We start from the raw sequence: 19069 nt of genomic DNA, 5'->3' as shown, positions 1-19069 counted from the left end.
TTTCAGAAATTCATTGTCCATCGAAACCATTTTTGGTTTGAAAGACCTCCTACCTTCCACCACATAGTAACATAAAATTCTAACCACAAGAAAACTGACTCGTCCGATGTCTCGACGGCGAAAGAAGAAGAAGGAATGAAAGACCGAGACGGTGAAAATCGGAAAAGCGTTGAAGGGACGGACGAAGGAAGGCAAAGGTCATGGGGACATTATCCTCGGCGAGAACTCCGACGACCAAGAACGTAGAAACGTATCTCTCTTTGTGTGTATGTGCGTTTGTTTGTTTGTGCGCGTACGGTCACACACGTGTGTATGTATGTGAGAGAGAAACACGAGCTCGATATTTCACCTCTGAAACCGTGTAACCCCTGGACGGAATGTACAGTAGCAATGGCCTCATGTATATCACTTCCAGCCTTAACCACTAGCCACCTCCTAGCCACCCTCTTCCTAGTCGTTGCGGAGATGCTCGCTGACCGTGACGGGTTTTACGCTACGTGACTGTTGTCCTTATGGCCGAAAATATGTGAATAAGACCGTCCATTGTGATACCAAAATTGTTGTCCATGTAGTTCTTTCGCCGTACTCGTTGTTCTCACGAAACGAGAAAAAATAGCAGAGCTTTCTTTACTTCGATGTCGAGTGAAATTAACTTTCGCTCGACTACGTTTTGATATCACGATTGCATGCTTGGTGAGCGAACACTTACGCTCGTATGTTTGCGTTTTTCGTTTGTTTCCTACTCCCATGCTTCGATATAGGTTTTACCCTCCTGTAAACGCGCGATGGAGTTTGTTTTTGTTATTGGAAAAATAGTCGAGCCAATATTAGCTTCGTTTTCGATTAGATCGTAGACCGCTTGGAAAAACAGTACAAGTGTTTGCCGGACGGGAAAAATCGATTTCTCCAGTGGGCTAACGAATTCTTTTAACTTCTAGAGACGAACAAATGAGACAAACGTAGCTCCTGCCTACGGTGCACCCAATATCTTCCTATAATTTAAACAAAATTTATCTTTAAGAAAAAAACATCGCTACACGTTTATTTCTAAACAAATTTCAATTTTTTTCCGATGTCAACACTTTTTAATGGACATTTTCCGAGTAAAAAAATTTAATAAAATTGTTCAGATCGTTCCTCAGAAAAAAAAAGAAAAAAGAAAGAACATAAAACGCTCGCGTTCAGAAGAAGAAAGTCGAAGAGAAGCTGAGAGACTTTATAGGAGACACTCGGTTCAGGAAGGATCACGGATATTCCATGTCGTGGATCTTCGAGCACGTTTGAATAATAGAGCTATGCTAGTCGGAGGTCGAGCAGCCGGAGTACTCTTCGGTACCCTTTTCCAAGTACATGACTAGTCGGTGGATAGTTGTGAATAACGATGCCCCAGGGAGGAGGAACCCCTTGTTGGTCCTACCGACTCGGATCACCGGCCGTCCCTCACCATCAACGCCGTATCTTCTGTCTGCCATGAAAATAAGGACTACGGAACATACACATATGGACATACATACACACGCGTAGATATACACGCGTACGCACGTACACGAAGTTACTCGTTCGCCCGATCTATCTCACAAAAAAGATGCTTTTCAAGATGATATCGCGAGAAAGCCATTGGTTTTTCCTCGATCACAGACATACACGCACGCACAAACAATTGTTTAAGTCTAACGCTTTGAAAAAGAATAGAAAACAGGAGAGCAAGAGAGGAATTTCGTAAAAGAAACGAATCCAAAAGTTTCAGTGAAGTTACTTACAAAACACGATATAACAATGTTCCTATGTTCTCCACTGTTCTTCCTGTCGGCAATGATTAAACCACGAGGAAAAATTGTGGTGTTTTCGCGCGAGCCTGTTTACTCGTTCTATTTTCAGCCTCGAGTTCTAACCACCATGATTCTGCTATAGGCGTATGCGAAGTTTTGTCCTCGTGCTAGCGCCGTTCTTTCAACCGGGTAAATATTTGAAAAAGGACTTTCTGTTTCGTAGCAGGAGAATTAGGAAGTATCTCGAGTGGAGTGCATCAAGTAGAGAAGATACTACGGGTATTGAAAATATGCTTAGCGAGACGCACTCTGCCTCCGTTGATTCTACGGTTCCGTCTTAAAGATTTAAAAAGGATTTTCGATTCTCAGAATTGTTCTTCCATATTGTAATAATCTCTATATGTCTACTTTACTGAAGATTTCCGTGAGGATTACAGACTCGGTATACTTTCAACGTACGTACATTTTATCGGCAAAAGACGACGTTTGCGAGTCGTCCTTTAGTTCCTCTTAAATCTTGTTCGTTATTCGTTAGAGAAAACAACCGGTAAATGTACCCCGTAAATGTCATGATCTTAACTTAGAACAAATCGGATGATCGTCCTCCCGTAAACTTCTTCGAATGGATCGACGCGAGTAATCTCTGTTAATTTATAGCTGACGTGTTATAATACGACATAATTTGTAATTAAGTGTTGAAGGAGAGTGGATGGAGAAGCTAGGCGAACGTTATGGACCGCCATAAATGTAAAACGCGTCGAGTATCAACGTAATTTGATTTCACCGTCGGGCAAGCCCGCGTCACACTCGCGTTGGCGCTTTCGGTTGGGGATAACGAGTCAACGATTTTATTAAAAGGGGCTAGTGTCGTTCCAGCTGCGACCGTTTATCCCTCCGCTTGATTACAATGTTATATATTATAATTTTAATAACAAAGGGCGCGTTCTCACGTTTTGTTACAATCTTCTTTTGTCGTAAAAAAGAAAAAACAAAAATTTTAACAGGAAATAAAACGCTTCGTTAATTTTCAATACTTTTACAAGTTTAAAGCCAAAGAATTTATGAGGAGTTGTAGTCGTATGGAGAAATTTTTCCATATCGTTACTCTTCTCTCTCTCTCTCTCTCTCTCTCTCTCTCTCTTTCTCGCTAAAATTCTTTCTACAGCTGCGCCATTGGTTTCATAAATACGTCGAAGGCTTTTCGAGGGTGATGAAAAAAGGCGGAGAGATAGGATAGCGTGCGCTTGTAGCAACGCGACTGATATAAAGCCTTGAGAAAGGTAGTAGGGTGAGAAAGAAATGTATTCGTCGGTCGAGTTACGAACTCTCGCTCGATTTAACGCACCTTGCATCCTCCTATTTTCGTGCTTTTCGGCTTCTTCTGACTACTAAATATATTACGATTACGCGCGTAGAAACTCCTGTAAAGTATAAAGCCCGACTTGATGATAAAATTGGGATGAAAAAGTAAAGAAAGAAAAACCGAAAGAAAGATGTCGCGTTTACCAAAAAATTGAAGAATCATCGATTGTTGATTTTAAAGAAGTTGTAAATTTTGAACGGACAAAGCGTTATTTCGAGAGGAATGAGAACGTGGAGATAAAGAGTGGGTTGTAGACGAAAATACAAGGGGAGCAAAGCCACTGGATTGTTGGACGTTACGTGTTTGGTCGGAAGAGACAAAGGGACATGAGTGGAAGAGAAAGGGAATGTTAGAGTCACTGTACGGTAGATAACGTAGACACGAAAAAGGAGTAAGAGGGAGGGAAAAGAGAGGGAAGGCAAGAGGAAAGCTTAACAATGCCCGCAGGGCAACGTTGTCGTACGTAAAGAGGGAAAGATGGAGGAGTAAGGAAAATGGACTAGAAGAAAAAGAAACAGATAAAGAATAAGAACCGGTGGACTACTAGACGAAGAAAAACATAAGAAGAAAAACAGAAATAAAAAATAAACGAAAACACTGCGAAAGTATCGTTCGCTCCTCGAAGGCACTGTTTAACGCATACGTGGATACAGGTAAAGTTTACAGAGCTTTTCGCGTGGAAAGTACAAAGAAAAGAGAAGATAGATAAAAGAAGGTGGGGGAAGGAACGGCCATTTTCTTTGTCGACGCCTTCGTCGCCCTCGGCAGGCAGCCAACGTGCCATTTTTCTAACACACCATTCGTATCTCCCCTCTCTCAGCCTGGACAGGCTACGGAATTATACAGACACTTTCTACGAGCGTATTCTATAATTCGTTGAAAGGGATTCTCTGAGAAAAGGGAGAACTCATTTTCCTATTGCGGCAAATACATATAAGAGAGTAGACTTATAGATACATTTACATACGTATATATAGTATTAAGTATAAGGGGTGAATAGAACGCGGACGCCTCTCGAACGTGTTTCGCGCTTATTCCACGACTTCGAAAAGAGTCCCTTTAATGGATTTCCTTTGCCACCGAGACGCCACTTTCCGAGGAAATATTTCCTCGTTTAACTTGTTCGCCGGGAGAAAGAGAGTTATCGTGGTATATCTATAGATATAGTTACTACATACACCAAGAAGGGAGAAGAAACGGGGTGGGACTGTAAGAGTAAGCTGGGGGAACTTGGAAACCGCCTAAACCAAACTACGAAGACCTCAAACAGGTGTTAAAGATGGAAGTACTCGAGAAAAGCGTTTGAATTTATCGAAATAGCGATAGAACGAATCGATATGATTAAGCTTTCGCAATTCTTTCGCAAAAGAAGAAACGATATCGTTGAAGATGGAATCCTAATCGAAATATCCTAATTACGTTCTAATAATCGCTCGAGAGTGATTAAGTTCATAAAAAAGTCGACGACCGGCTTATCTGAATCGACTCGCGTTCCCGCAAAAATTCAAGTCGCATGAGATTACCGGTTAACGTGATGGAGAGGTAGACGGTGACCGTAAGAGAACGATTTTCATCGTTCTAACGAGGTCGGGTCACGCAGGTGAAAATAAAATGGTTGGAAGAAAAAGAAAGAAATGGACTAGAAAGGAAAAGGAAAAAAAGGAAAATGATCTTTCCCGTCAAATCTTCGTAATTCCCTTACCGAGAAGGAAAAATCAGTCAAGCTGATAGGAATCGACACCTTTGATCGGTAACTCTTACGAAAAAAGGAAAGGAAAGAAAACCGCATGGTTTCTTCCCATTCTTCGACTTCGTTTACGCGTACTTTTCTTTCTTCTCTCATGGCAACTTCAATGTTTGCTCGTTTTCTGTTACAAAATCCTACCGCAAACCTGTGAATCAAGGGGAAAGAAAAAAAAAGGGGAGGGGAAAGAGCAAAATCCCGTATAGTTCGCGTAAAATCCGTGGTATTTTCGAGATTGGAAAATATTGCCCGTTCCAAGTTAATTGGACGTGATTTCATTTTTCCCATTTTATGATTTTATCGGATAGGAGAGAAAGAGAGAGAAAGTTATGATTTTGATCTGCTCGCGGAAGTAAAATATTGATAAAACGATTGCATCGGACAAAAATGAAATTTAGAAAAATTTCTCGTCTTTCTGAAAATGATTCTACGTATCCGATTTCGAAAAGGATATTTTCAATATGATTCTTGAATGTCGTGCTGTGTCGTTTTTCCTTGCTTTTTCTCGTTTCACTCTTATGTTGGTTCCATCAGAAAATGAAAAGAAAAACGACGAGTAAGTACCTACAGAAGAAGTAAACACGGATCCATTACGGAGAAACCAAACGCACCGGAAGCGACGTTATCGGTCACGCAAAAGGTATACGTTTACGCTTTTGCGGTTGGTTCCCACCTGTGTTTCTGTTCTATGTCCTCGGAAGAAAGTAACTCTATTCTTTTGAAGGAAGGCTAATACAATCTCTTTCAAAGAAATATCCTTGCGAAAAATGAAAATTACTCGTATTAAAGAATACAAATGAATTAGAAACGAACAAAATAATAATTAGGGATATACCCTTACGCGAAGTTCGCCGATATTAAAATTGCATTATTTGAAAAAGGAACGTAAGGATGTTTCGGAGCAACAAAACTTTGAGAAAATCTCATCGCACGTAATGGAAGGGAAAGGAAGAGGACCCCTTCAGGTTCTCTGTTATTTCGCATGCGAGTCGCGCATGCGACGCAATAAATTTCAGACTACGATCGTTCGAGGGGATAGTTTTAATGATCGCGCGGATCGTTCCTCGGCCATTTGAGCATTCACGAAGCACCACCGTCGATATTGAAGCGGCTGATCGATTAGACGTAGGATGCTTTACGACGTCACGCCCCTTTCTCTCTTCATCCCCCTTTTCTCTCTACGCGCACGCCAGTAAATATCCTCGGTAATTTTATTATTTGCCGCAAAATAGGAATGACTCGGCGTGTTCGATATTTCACCCTCCAATGCGTTTACCTCGTAATCGTATCGAATCGCCCCGATGAATCGTTTCCTTCTATCGACTTTATCTCAAGAGTACTATTTCTTTCTCTTTCTTTCTTTCGTTGATTTTCTTGCGAGAAGCTATAGATAATTACATTTTAAATACAAACCGTAAATCGTTTTATATTATTTCTTCTTTTCTTACACCGACGAAACTTGCAAACATGTTCGATGATATCCCCATCGTTCTTAAAAATAACGTCGTCGAAAAATTATCATCAATCCTTGGTGTCAGAGAATCCCTCCTTTCGTCGACGAAAAAGGTTCGTAGAGGGAGGAAACAACGCGATTACTATGAAAGATAGTCAGCCGCAAGAAATCGCCAAAGTAAGAATAGAAGACAAAAGATGAAGACGAAGTTTACGCCGAGTCACTGTACCTAATATTTTCTCCCACTCTAACTCTTAACAGAGTTTCATACATCCCTCTTCGGTCTCTCACTGCAAGCGAGAAGTCGCTCCACAGTTGGCAAAAGTGAACGCATATAAAAGTACGCACCTTGAATGTATAAGACGCCGAATAAAGTTCGTCTTTGGAACTACTTTTCGTCTCTCTCTCTCTCTCTCTCCCTTTTTCTCACTCTCTTTTCTTTTGCCGCTCAGCTGGCAACATGTATACGCGTATCAAATGTTTTATTATAAATAATTCGCGAAATAAATATAACACATGATAATTTTTTTGTAACGTAACGATAAGAAAAACCATTCGAGTAAAAAATAATTGGAATATTCTAATATAAGAAGCTTTCTTAGTATTATTTTTATTTCATCTTGGATATTTCTCTATATATTGACAAGGATGGATATATTCTCAACAACCAGGTTAAAGTGAACAACCTCTAACACAGTGAACAACCTCACATCTAGATATACGCGTATCGAATTTCGACCATTCCTCCACATCGATTCGATCGTTTTTCCCTTTCGAAAGGTCGAAGACGATAGTAGTAGACTGCTATATATCTAGTTGCGAGTTGCTACAACGATTTTCACCGCTGTCAATCGACTTGTAAGACGTTCGAAAACGTGAGAAGGGCATGAGTCTATCGAAAGCTGCAAGACAATTTCATAGATCGAGAATTCCTATCTCTGTCTGTATCTCTCTCTCTCTCTCTCTCTCTCTTTCTCTCTTGTAAAGATTCGAAATTTTCCTACGATTGGGTAGGTAGTCGATTTAGAAGATATTCCAAAGCATCTTCTAGTATATGTAAAAGAAAGAGAAGGACAGATGCAGTCGTTGTTCGATCGTCGTCGTTTTCACTGCGCGAATATGCAATATCCGCATGCGTACGCAAGATGCATATCTTTGAACGAGAGAGTAGTCTATGATCGAGAACGAAATCCTGGATAAGTATTATGTGATACATATTTATGAGCCGATCCCGGGAGTCATAAATGTCGCAACGACGTTGTTGTATTTTTTTTTTTTTTCGTTAAACTCGCCTTTCTAAAAAATATTAACGAACGATTCGAAAAAAAGAAAGTAAAAAATAAAACACAACTTTTATTAATTATTTTTTAAAAGTAAAAAGTATGAAAAGTGTATTTTATTCCAAAGCCACGTGGGTTAAAAGGTGAAAAATGATGGAAGAAAAAGAAAGATGATCGAGATGCATTTTCGTAGGACCGGAGACAGCATCCTTTTTCTACGTGGTTGTATGGTTGTATCCGTTTTCTTGAAGCCACGACGTCGTGCACCAAGCAACCAATCGATCCTTCTATTCGTGCCGCCCATATTTCGCACAATGCACTTTGACTTTTATATATCGATGATATTACCGATTCGAAGAAAGCGTCGATGCATTTTGGATTCTAAATCTATGCATAGTACGTACAGAGTACGTACTTCGTCCGTATATGAATGTCGAATTAAAAAAGAAAAAATGATGTACGATATGAATGTAGGTAACGTGATAAAAGGTGATGAATGTCGAACGAATGGAATTGAGAATACATAATGAAGAAGGAAAAGATGATACATAACAAAACAAATAAAATAGAAACATAATATAATACATAATATAACGAATGTTATGTATTATATGTAAATGTAAGTATAAAACATTTCCTTTTATGATTTTTAATGGGAGATGAGCGAACCAAGAGTATCCTCCGGCGTTTCTCTTTCTAGAATAAAATTGGAACTAAAAGTCAGAAGTAAGATCAAAACGAAGAGTAAAAAAGTTAGAAGACTTTTCCTTCCGAAGAAACTCGTGTATCGAATGAAATGAAAACTTTCGTGAGTGGCTGCAAGCCTATGGGGAAACAGCAAATGTACCGTTGAATATTAAATTATTTTTCTGTATGCGACGATTCCGAGTGGCACGGTTGCTTGTCATTGTAGTGGACGATAACGGGAACTCGAACACTCACGACACTTCCGCCAGTCTCCATGAATAATTTGAATTTTTCTAGCTCCGTGGAAAACAACCAGCTGTCAATTTAACGACCGATTGCTAAACCTTCCACGCTCCACCGATGCGAACATCGAACCAACGAACAAAGATGTATCCGTGTCGTTCTACTTCTTCGATAAGATATTGAGAAAGCGAGGAATATGTGTATCATACACGATGACGTACATTTTTTTACAATAAAAACGTTAAAACAAGAGGAATCTTGTACCATCTTGGACAAACACAAAATTGAAAAGAATGAAGTAGCATGGACAGGGCGACTACACAACTGCAAGAGTATCGGATAAAATAGGAGTACAAAGAAGATCAGAGAGATGACAGAGGGATGATATTCATTCAGGCGTGTCTAGGAAAGCTCTGGGAAGGTAAGGTAAACGTACGGAGGGTGGAAAGCAGAGGAGGGTGGAAAAGAAGTATTCTGGATGGGGTGCTCCCTCTCGGCCGCTTTCATCGATGATCTCCGTGTCGTCATGGGCACGACGACATTTTCAGCATGGACAATGTCTGCTTGTCGACGCAACGAGAACGACCTCTCGGAAAAATATTTATTCGACCGCAATAGAAGAAAATCTTGCCTGGTTATGCCCTGTCCTATCTCGCTTTTTATTCCATTTCACATCCATAGATGGCACCCTTTAAAAATATCCATCTCTTTTGCTCCACTCCCCTTCTCACACTTTCTCTCTTTCCTCGTCGCAAGACACACGAGTCTTTTGCGAATTCACAAAAGGAATGTCGAAGGACGAAGGCTGGCATTTTTCGAGCATCGATCGCACTAGAAATCGGATAGCTTCGAGAGGGTAGAAAGGGTCGTGGAACGAGGCAAACGAGCTGCTTCGAAATGCCGGCTTTCCAAGCGAATGTGGGCGAGGAAGGGGACCTTTCAAGAGGGATCGAACGAGACTCGAACGACTCGCGGTTTTCGCAAAATAGAACGGAATACGGAAGAATATAGAAAATTGACGGTTAGCTAGATATACAGAGTGATTCTGCAAAACTCCCACTACTACCGTTCCTCTCTGAAGTCGAGAGTATTCTGAAGGGATGCCAAATGCATTGGGTACCTTCTATACGTACATGTATAGCTCTCACGTGGTACTATTCGATAGTACGTATTATTCCTCGGAAGAGGCGCGCCTCTTTACGAGGAATAAGCTCTCGCCTATATATCTCGCGTTTCTATTTAATGAAATATTCTCATCGGGGATATACGTAAATGTATAAATGCACGAAAAGCGGATTCGTCGATGCCACGAGGAAAGAAGAATTTTCTCTCTATCACTGAGCTTCCACGATCTTTCAATTTTCTTTCATCTTCGAAAGTCGAACGACTTTATGAATTAACGAAGTATTTAATCACGGTGAGTACCGTGGTCTAGAGAGGAAAAAGGAAAGGAAAGAAAAATTCGTTTTTAGAATAAGAAAGACAAGACGAGCGTCTCGATGTACGAGAAGAGAAGGAGGGTGAAAGGAAGAGAGTATAAAGTAGCTAAGCTGCCAAAGTTACGAGCGTTTTTGGTTCCACCATTCTCGGATGCTGGCGTAATTTCGAAAAATATACGGTCCTGGGTACGACTTAGGGGAGTTTACTCTATCTATCTCTTTCTTTTTCTTTCTCCCTCTTTCGGGTTACACTCCAACATCCTTTCTGTACTTCCGATACGAACTTTCGTTTCACGTACGCGCTCATCGCTTGAGAAGAGAAGTTGGAGGAAGAGGCAAAATAAATTGGCGAGCTCAGGCGACGGAGCTTCGGTCGATTTGATTTCGATCCTGGAATGGGTAGAGTACTCCAGTCTCGCGTTAATTACCGGCAGTTTCGGCATTTCGCCGCTCTTTAAGTACTACCTAGAGATTAAAGTGGCCCGACTATATACCCCACAGTGCCGAGAGAGAAGGAGAGAAAGAGAAGAAGATGCTCGTACCTTCCAGTTGTTTACAATTTATAATCCTATAGCAGATACTTGGGATTACTTACAGGTGCGTGCACTTCTTGCTGCGCGAACCACCGTCGGCGAATTCGAATCTGTAAGCAGAGAAAAAAAGAAAATTTAAGTGAACGAAATCGATCGATATATCAAATTAAACAAAATATCTTATGAGAATTTCCTTTTGAAAAACTCGGAAGAAATGTTAACGTAGAAAATTGATCTTATTCGATCGAACCTAAAACTATGGAATTCCTATAAAACTATAATTAATATCGCATGTTTCTATATTTCAAAGGAAAGATATATTCCTATTTCTTTCCACGCTGTTAATGATATTACATTGCTCTAAGAGAGATTCACGAAGGTAGAACAACTTTGTGTTTCCGGTTGCTCGAACGAATCATCATTCGCATGGTGAATCTAATTAAAGTGGAAAATACACGAGGAATCAAAGACGACGATTTGAGACAATAACGAGCCAGTTAAATTTCGTCTATTTGTTTCCAACTCGATATCGTACATACATACGTTTCGTTAAAAGACGATTATTTTCTCCCCAATTTCGAAACTCCTAAAAGAAGAAGAGAAATAAAAGATACGAAGGAACAGACTTTCTCAATGGGGAAATCCTTATGAAAATAGTCGTCGTATACGGACGAAGAGACCGACTGTACCTGAAATCCGCTCAACGGAAATCTTTCTCCGCTGGAATATTTAACGACCGAGTGAATTACGAGGGAGGAACCAAGCAGTGAAGGTAGTGGTAATGATGGTAGTAGTTGCAGCTATGGTAGAAGGCAATGAAAATTGCAGAGAAAATCGTCTCTTAAGCGGATGAAAATTTGAAAGTTTCTGGAGTCACTTAAAAAACACTTTAACGGAACAGGGAAACGCTCGATGAACACTTCAATAAATAAAAGAGCAAAGCGTTGCTATTTCTCGCGAGATTCATGCGAGATTATAAAGAAGCTACAAATAACGATGGATCTACCTTCGGAAAAAATTATCATGTTCGATCGATAAATCCATAGGAATAGAGCCTTTCTAATTTTAATTCTATAAAAACCAATCGGAATAATCGTGATATATTTATCTTTCGAAGATGCATCAAAGGTATTCAGGAATACTTACGACATAAATAACAAAATGGAATCTAATAAGAAACTAATTACATAGCCTGAGAAGATGGCATACTCGAACAAAGCAAGAAGTATGTCGGCGGAAATGATACTTAAGTGAGAGTTCTCAGGTGAGTAGACATCCGACGCACGCGAAATTCATTTCGTTCATTCATTATAGATTTTAATACCGTTCGGAACGGAAATCCATCATAAATTAAATCCCTCCGGGGGTCGAACGGAATGTATATCGATATGGAGAGAGAAAAGTTATATCGATATACCGTTTCCGATACGATGCTGTAGCTTCGGATAAAATTGCAAAATGGTCTGTCACGCTTGACAGATTTTTGCGAGTTACAGGAAGCTCGCGATCGATGTTCACTCGATGTATATTTAACGAAACAAGAATGCCATCTACTCGCTGCTTTTTCCGTGCCCTACTGTACCCCTGCAGGAAAGAAATTAAAAACTTGCCACGTTTTTTTCCTACTACCATCGTCAAATCGAAGAAGTAATTGAGAATCGTTGGATCGCGAATAACGTCTACGGGCAAATACTTTTCCCCTTTTTTTTCTTTCTTTCATTCTTTTTTCCATTACTAGCACTTGAGAATATTTGATCGACTATTTTCAAAATGATTCCGACACTTTTTTTGAGCTATCGGGATCATCGAAGAGATAAAGAGTTATCCATATTCTAGTAAAGGAACGAATGTATTTAATTACCAGGTGGAATTGCAAACGTTCTGACATATCTCGTGAGTACTTGGCGCTTATTACACCGCGAAACGTTCAAGGAAAATTCATTGAGCGAAGGAAATACCTTAAACCCTTCGGATCAAAGGGCGTCTCTCGAAAGATGGTAAGGGGAACGTGACGAGCGTAGAAACGTTAAAAAGCATTGGGAGAACAGTCTCTCTCTCTCTCTCTCTATCTATCTATCTATCTATCTACCTCCTTCCCTCTCTCTTTCTTTCTCTCTCTCTCTTTCTTCCTCTTTAGCTATATATATCTCTCTCTCTCGTTCCCGTGGTTGGTGCAACAGAAAATAACCGGAAATTCGTAGCTAGAGCCTCGTAGCAACGCTCGGTTTTGCCGTCTCCTCTTCGTCGGTTCACCGGTTATAACACCGGCTGGTAAAGGCACGTAACCTCCACGTGTTCACGCACTGTGACGTTCGCACACTCCACACGTCGTATATCCCACAAGAGCGCAAGAAGAGCGAAAGAGAGAGGGAGCAAAGGAAAAAAATAAAAAAAAAAAAAATTAAAAGGTGGCACTATCCAGTTTTCCCGTCGTTTTCTTCGCGATACTGCTCTTGCTTCTCTGCAGACTCTATGTATTTTGCCTCCCCCTTTAATTACACGCGTTACTTAGACTCGTTAATTAGCTCCGCGGACGGGAATTAGAAAAACGGAAAAGGTAGATGCGAGACATTGTAAGTGGGTACTTGTGCGTCGAGCGATAACCTTCTCTCTTCAACAAATTTTCCTTCTCTCTCTCTCTCTCCCCTCTCCTCTCTCTCTCTCTCTCTCTCTCTCTCTCTCTCTCTCTATCTCTCTCTTTCTTTTTTTCCCTTCTTTTCTTTCGACTCGGGACCGGAATATTTCGCTGACCCAGTTTCCTGAGACTAATTGGCGAGCCAATCCCGCTGATTCGATCCTTTAAACGTTTTTCTTTCTGTTTCCTTTCCTTTTTCCTTTCAACAACTTCAGAAAATTATTAATACTCCTGTCAGACGAGACACTTTTTTGAGAGGAAAGTGTCGACGTAGGGACTACCGAAGATTTATTTTCTTTTAAAAAGAATAACTTTTCGATGACAAAAAAAAAACAAATAACTTAGGTATTCTATAATTCGTTTCCTTCGACACTTTCTCACTCGAGCCTTCAATCTTTTTTTCATATAGATTTGCTATAAAAAAATACTAATTAAGAATATACGCAAAAATACTCTCTCTTCTCTTTTTCTTTTCCTCCTTCAAATATACCAATGGCATACGATTAACAAGTTTCACGTTTCGCAGATCCATCGAGGAGATCGAACTCCTCGAGAGTTTAATTTCCGCTCTCGTGCTCCTTTGTGTGGAAAACGCGCGAGTATCGTCGAATCTAGACGAAGATTCTATCGGCAGCTCCTCAAACTCCTTCTCTCGCCTTTCTCAGACACTTGGATGCTTCAATAGCGCGACGGAAAGAGAAAAAGAAGCTCGCGTAAATCGATCGCGAAATTATGAAGTATAATATACCGAAGACGTCTTCAAGACCCTTTCTCCTCGTGCTTTTTTCTCAATCTCGGGGTAGCGACGTTTCTATGCGGGGATTCTACGGAAAAGGTAGATGACAGAGCACCGAAGGAGAACGAAGAAAAAAGATCCTTTTTCCTGAGCGTGAATGGTCGCTGTAGAATTCGCGCTTGGTGACTTTTATACGTGGACATTTCTAGGTCCGACCGTGTTTGTATTGGTACGACCTGAAAGGAGCCGAGAGATAGACTAAGAGAAATGCTTTCTTCTATTTACATCAAAATTCTTTTCTCTCTTTTACTTTCTATATTCTTTTCCGAACTTACGTCAGTCTCAATTACCGATTTTCCATCGTCGATAGTTTTCATTTATCTTGAAAACGCTGCTTTTCCAATATTTTATGTTCACATCGAGTGAATAGAAAAAGGAGAAAAATTTTAGAAACGAGGCTACCGAAGCGTTCTGAACTTTGCCTAAAAGCGCTTAAAGAAGAGGAAAAAAAAAGGAAAAAAAAAGAAAACTATAAAAGAAATGCATAAAATCTAGACAACTCCGTTTCACCGTTCTCTATTTTATCACGGAAACTTCGTTGCGTGTGACCTACTTTCTCATTATCACGAAGCAGAGTCGGAGAAGGAGAGAAGAGAATGAGAGAAAGACCCGGGAAGAGAGATCGTAATAAACACAAAGCAAAAGACGACGGTCGCGCGCGCGTCCTTCTAATCTCGAAAGAATTTCCCTTTGTAATTCCATTGTGACTCCGCTCGGCGAATTCTAAACAAAAAGGACGAAAGGCATTTTATATCCTTCGTGCTTCCAGACAGGAGAATCCTTTCGGCGAGTAGCGCGATACTCGGAAATTACTTCCTGAGCTTTCGCTTAGAAATCTTTTCCTTTTCTCGACGAGCCAAATTCGATTACACCGTATCTACGATATCGAACGATAACGGATAACTGCAAAATATTGGTCTTTTTGCCGAATCAATTTTTGCGGTTATTTGCGTATCTCAAATTTATTTTTCCAAACTCAACGAGTAGCCCAAAAAAGCGCTGGGTTGATAATCCATGCCGTCATAAAGCTGATCGATAAACCATTCGTCGACAAAGTGTTAATAGAAAATGATGAAACGATTGCAAATCCATCGAACGTGTGGTAAATCATGGAGTTTGTCCTAACGAACGCGTTTATAAGTTAATAATTCACGCATCGCGTCGATAAATTCATAGGATAAAGCACGTAGGAAGGAAAGGGTAAAAAGACACGAAAATTCACTATGAAATTTCTAAAGGGTAGAAACGCTGAGATTTCGCTCTATATCATGGACCTCTCGAGGCTTGGAAAAAGTTTACCACCCATCGCTAAGGAAATATATAGCACCCCATAGTGCCGCGTGCTATGCTAGCTTTCTCGCTAAGGGAATCCTGCGGCATTCGCGAACCACTATCTCGCGGTGCATATAACTACTCGTTATATCGTACGAGTTACTGCGATAAAATATAGGAAGTCGCGTTATAATATCAGCGGGAACTGTGTCGTTCTTGCGAGTGTCGCTTGAATTTACCCTTTCCTCGAGATTGCGAGAAAAGGTTCGCCTAAGCGCGTTTCTGTGTAGATATACTGGTGAATGTGCTCGGAAATAGTATACCGTGAATATATGAAATGCTTCGAGTTTACGACGAATGTCATTTAAACATACTCTACGAGTATTTCCTGTCATAACAGTGAAAACGAATAGTTGCCTATATCGATCTCTGTTTTCTATTCTTTATTTAAATTTTAAGTATAATTCATAGCCTTTCAAATCCTCCTTTCCGAGGATACGTGTTGAAATACCGTATTAATTATCGTCCGACGAAGCAACGAGCGTTGCAATCAACGATCTCCTGACGCTTATTTGTCCTAGAAACTTTTTCATTACTTCATCGTAAAATGAGGCCCTTCTTCTTGAACGCTTCTTTACGTAAACTCGATATAGACCTTACATAAGAATCACTTTATCTCACGGTAAAAATAACAGTAATACAATATCTGTCGCAAAGAAATTTCTCGGCTCTTTTCAGAACGACATACACGAGATGAGCTCATCGATATGCCGTAGCAACGAATTGCCCAATGAGCATTCCGGATATACCGAGAGTGGGCTACAGGTAAAGAGAAGAGGGAATTGGAGTGGATTTATCGTTGGAGATCTCAACGCGAAATCACCGACATTTATATCATGGCCCAAGCACACCACGAATTCGGCCTTTTCTCGAGGGGGTGTCTTCAGCAATAACGAGACAATTATTAATCTCTGCGTGCGATAAACGTAATAATTGAAGAGCCTCCGAGCAGCCTGGTCGACATTAATTGTTATTGCTGATGCCATTAATTCTCGGTGAGGGGAATCCGACGCTATTAACTGAACGTACGACGAGTTACTATAGTTATATGTACGAATTTATGTGTATATATATATATAAATATATATATATATTTATATGTACGTATATGTGTGATAAATTCACATGTATCAAAAGTAATAATATTCCATGCGTGCGATTTGTGAACGAATCGTTTATCCTTTTCCCCACCGCCAGCCTTTGTTCGGTATGCCGTAATACATTTGCTTATTAATTCTCGATCTCCGTTATTCCGCCAACCCCGTTGTGTTTTCTGAGCCATAATGCCGGATAAATTCATTATGACAGGTAATTAGCCTCTCTCAGCACCCCTTTCCACTTTCTATAGTCCACCCCTTGGTTTACTCTCCTCCGACGTTAAATGTCGCCGTTTTTATCGCGAAGATGAAATATATTCAGCTCTTTCGACACGAAAGACCGCCACTAATTTATTCGCCGTACCTTCCGTTCGAAATTATCACCCTGCTCGATATAATCCCTCAGACCGTAGTATATCGAAACGCGATAATGCTTATTAATCTCTTGCCGTATGCAAGTAGTATGGACAAGGCGAACGCTATTCTCTAACTCTACCATTTTTCTCTAAAAATACTCTCGCTAAAGTATATAAACACAGAAAACACATTTATTCGTTCGTCACGATATATTCTCGTATGTTATACTTAATAAAATGTATATTCAAAAACAAAATGTATATTCAAATTCTTGTGTCGTTATTAATAGCATTATTAATAGCGTTTTATTAGCTCTAGGCGATCGTATTAATAAATTATCTTCGAACGAACTGACGGAATAAAAGATGGATTTATCCCGGTGAATAGCAATCGATTCGTGAAATTACAGATATTTATCGATAAACAATCAGCGATCGAAAATGAAGCTTTCCGAAAATATTCGAATTAATAATTCCGAGTAAAATATTCGATTATGAAAACAAAAGGTAAACAAATCCGTGTATTAATCGATTTCGATCGCTCGAGGAACGAGAATAAATGCGAGTCAATGTGATTATACTTCCTGCACTTTAGCAAATACTTCGTTCTTGTATCCTCGTACTCGTACAGCGTTCTAACCCTCTCTAGACCGTTCCGCAATCAGTTATTGTACCTTTAAACAGCGGTGCGTGGATACACATCGGGTCCCCGTGTCAGCCACGTAATTGCAAGTACGATGCAAAAGCGAACACATTCATAAAAACATAGAGACGCATACACTCGCGTTTAGTCAATGATAGTCGTCGCACTAATTATGAGAACGGGGTAGATGAATAAGACAAAGGCAGACGACGATGAGAGAAAAAAGGACGAAGCAGAAAGATCCTCGGGATATGTACTCCTTTAGTTTATATACGTGTGCCTATGCGTGTGCACAATGTGCAACACGCGATTCCCACTGGTACATCGCGCGCCATTGTGAATTCTCACAGTCGTCGAGAGTGCATTCACTTGGTGGTTCAAGAAGTCGTCGACCGTAATATCTCGTGCAACGAAGAATATCCTCTTGGACACTTTCGATCACGCGTTTTCTTCGGTGATTCAAATCGCCTCGAGTATTGTTCCTTTTCGTACGAGCTCTTTACTTCGACGTTAATATTAATGATTTTAACAAAAACAAAAAATTCTCAAGTACGACCGCTTTGTCGTCGAACGAAGTGAGGTCATGTTTTGTTTATACGCTCGGTAAGCTTGTTTATACCTTGGTAACAATTAATGTATTCGTTCTACGTTTAATCAATTTGACCGATAATAACACAACTGTTCGAATGTGTACGAATGGTACACAAGGTCTCGACGACCTACCAATGTGATTTAAAGGTTGTTTATCAAAACAATTATCGCTCACCGAGAGAACAAACGTTTCTAATTACGTTTAAAAATTATTCATTAACTACGTATCTCTTTCGATCTTCGCTAAATAACTTCAAATATACCGCATTTGTAAGCGCCCTAAGAAAAATATATACCATATATAGCAAACATTCTAAAGCCTCCATCTATGATCATAGCGAAAGCTTTTACGGCCTACACTCTGCTCGGGTAATGGCACCATTTGTATGTAGAAGCCGGCGTTTTCGCTCTTGGCACGTCTGCTACTGCAGGACGAAAGGAATATGTGCACCTGCTGAAGCGAATCTTCAGAGAGCTAGAGAGAAAGAGAGACTCTCCTAGATATCGACTTTTTCTCTCTCGATATACGATAGCCTCCGAATCCCTGGACACAATTGTACGGAGGATAACGACCTCTATAAAGTCCGGAGAAGAGTTTCGAGAAAGAAGCAACCTCTTTGCTTCAAAAACGATGATCTCTATTGTGGCTATAAAAAGAATATATAGAATAATATACAGAATATTTCTGAAATGTTATATAATATATGGTGCTAGAAAAACGATTAAAGCAAAATTTAGAAATTCTTTGAACGATTAGACTCGAGACATTTGTAGATCTCTAAGGAGCAACGTCCATTGGTTCTTCGAATAGGTATATAGCGAGATATAGCAACGGCAGGACCCTCGATGCATTAACTGCAGCTGTCGTAACATTTCTGGACAAGACGGAGCAAAGCCATGTCGCTACATTATGCACATGTGGGTCGCGCGATGGATCGTGTCGATTTCAACGGTCATGATAATGCTAAATTCGAGCCGATCTCAATGCCAGTAACACAGCTTGGTAGCGAAATCGTGAGATGGATGACTAAACCACGTCTTGGAGGGCACTTACAATCGTCGATAACTGAGAACAAAATGTCTAATCATCCGTAACATCGGCTAATTA

The 19069-nt window shown here is 40.2% G+C and overlaps 1 protein-coding gene across 16 annotated transcripts in view; it reads right to left on the bottom strand.

Annotated features, from left to right (window-relative positions):
* The window catches only part of LOC127067562 (protein turtle-like), a 187955-nt gene that overhangs the window by 141044 nt on the left and 27842 nt on the right, over positions 1-19069 (bottom strand). For all 16 annotated transcript variants that reach the window (XM_051002620.1, XM_051002632.1, XM_051002619.1 and 13 more), the window contains exon 2: positions 10574-10621. The gene's annotated coding sequence lies outside the window, so the exon portion shown is untranslated. The remainder of the gene's footprint in view (positions 1-10573; positions 10622-19069) is intronic.

Source organism: Vespula vulgaris, chromosome 11, assembly GCF_905475345.1.
Source record: "Vespula vulgaris chromosome 11, iyVesVulg1.1, whole genome shotgun sequence".
In the NCBI taxonomy this organism is placed as follows: domain Eukaryota; kingdom Metazoa; phylum Arthropoda; class Insecta; order Hymenoptera; family Vespidae; genus Vespula; species Vespula vulgaris.
Note: the sequence above shows the minus strand (reverse complement) of the source record. Positions and strands in the feature narration are given on the sequence as shown.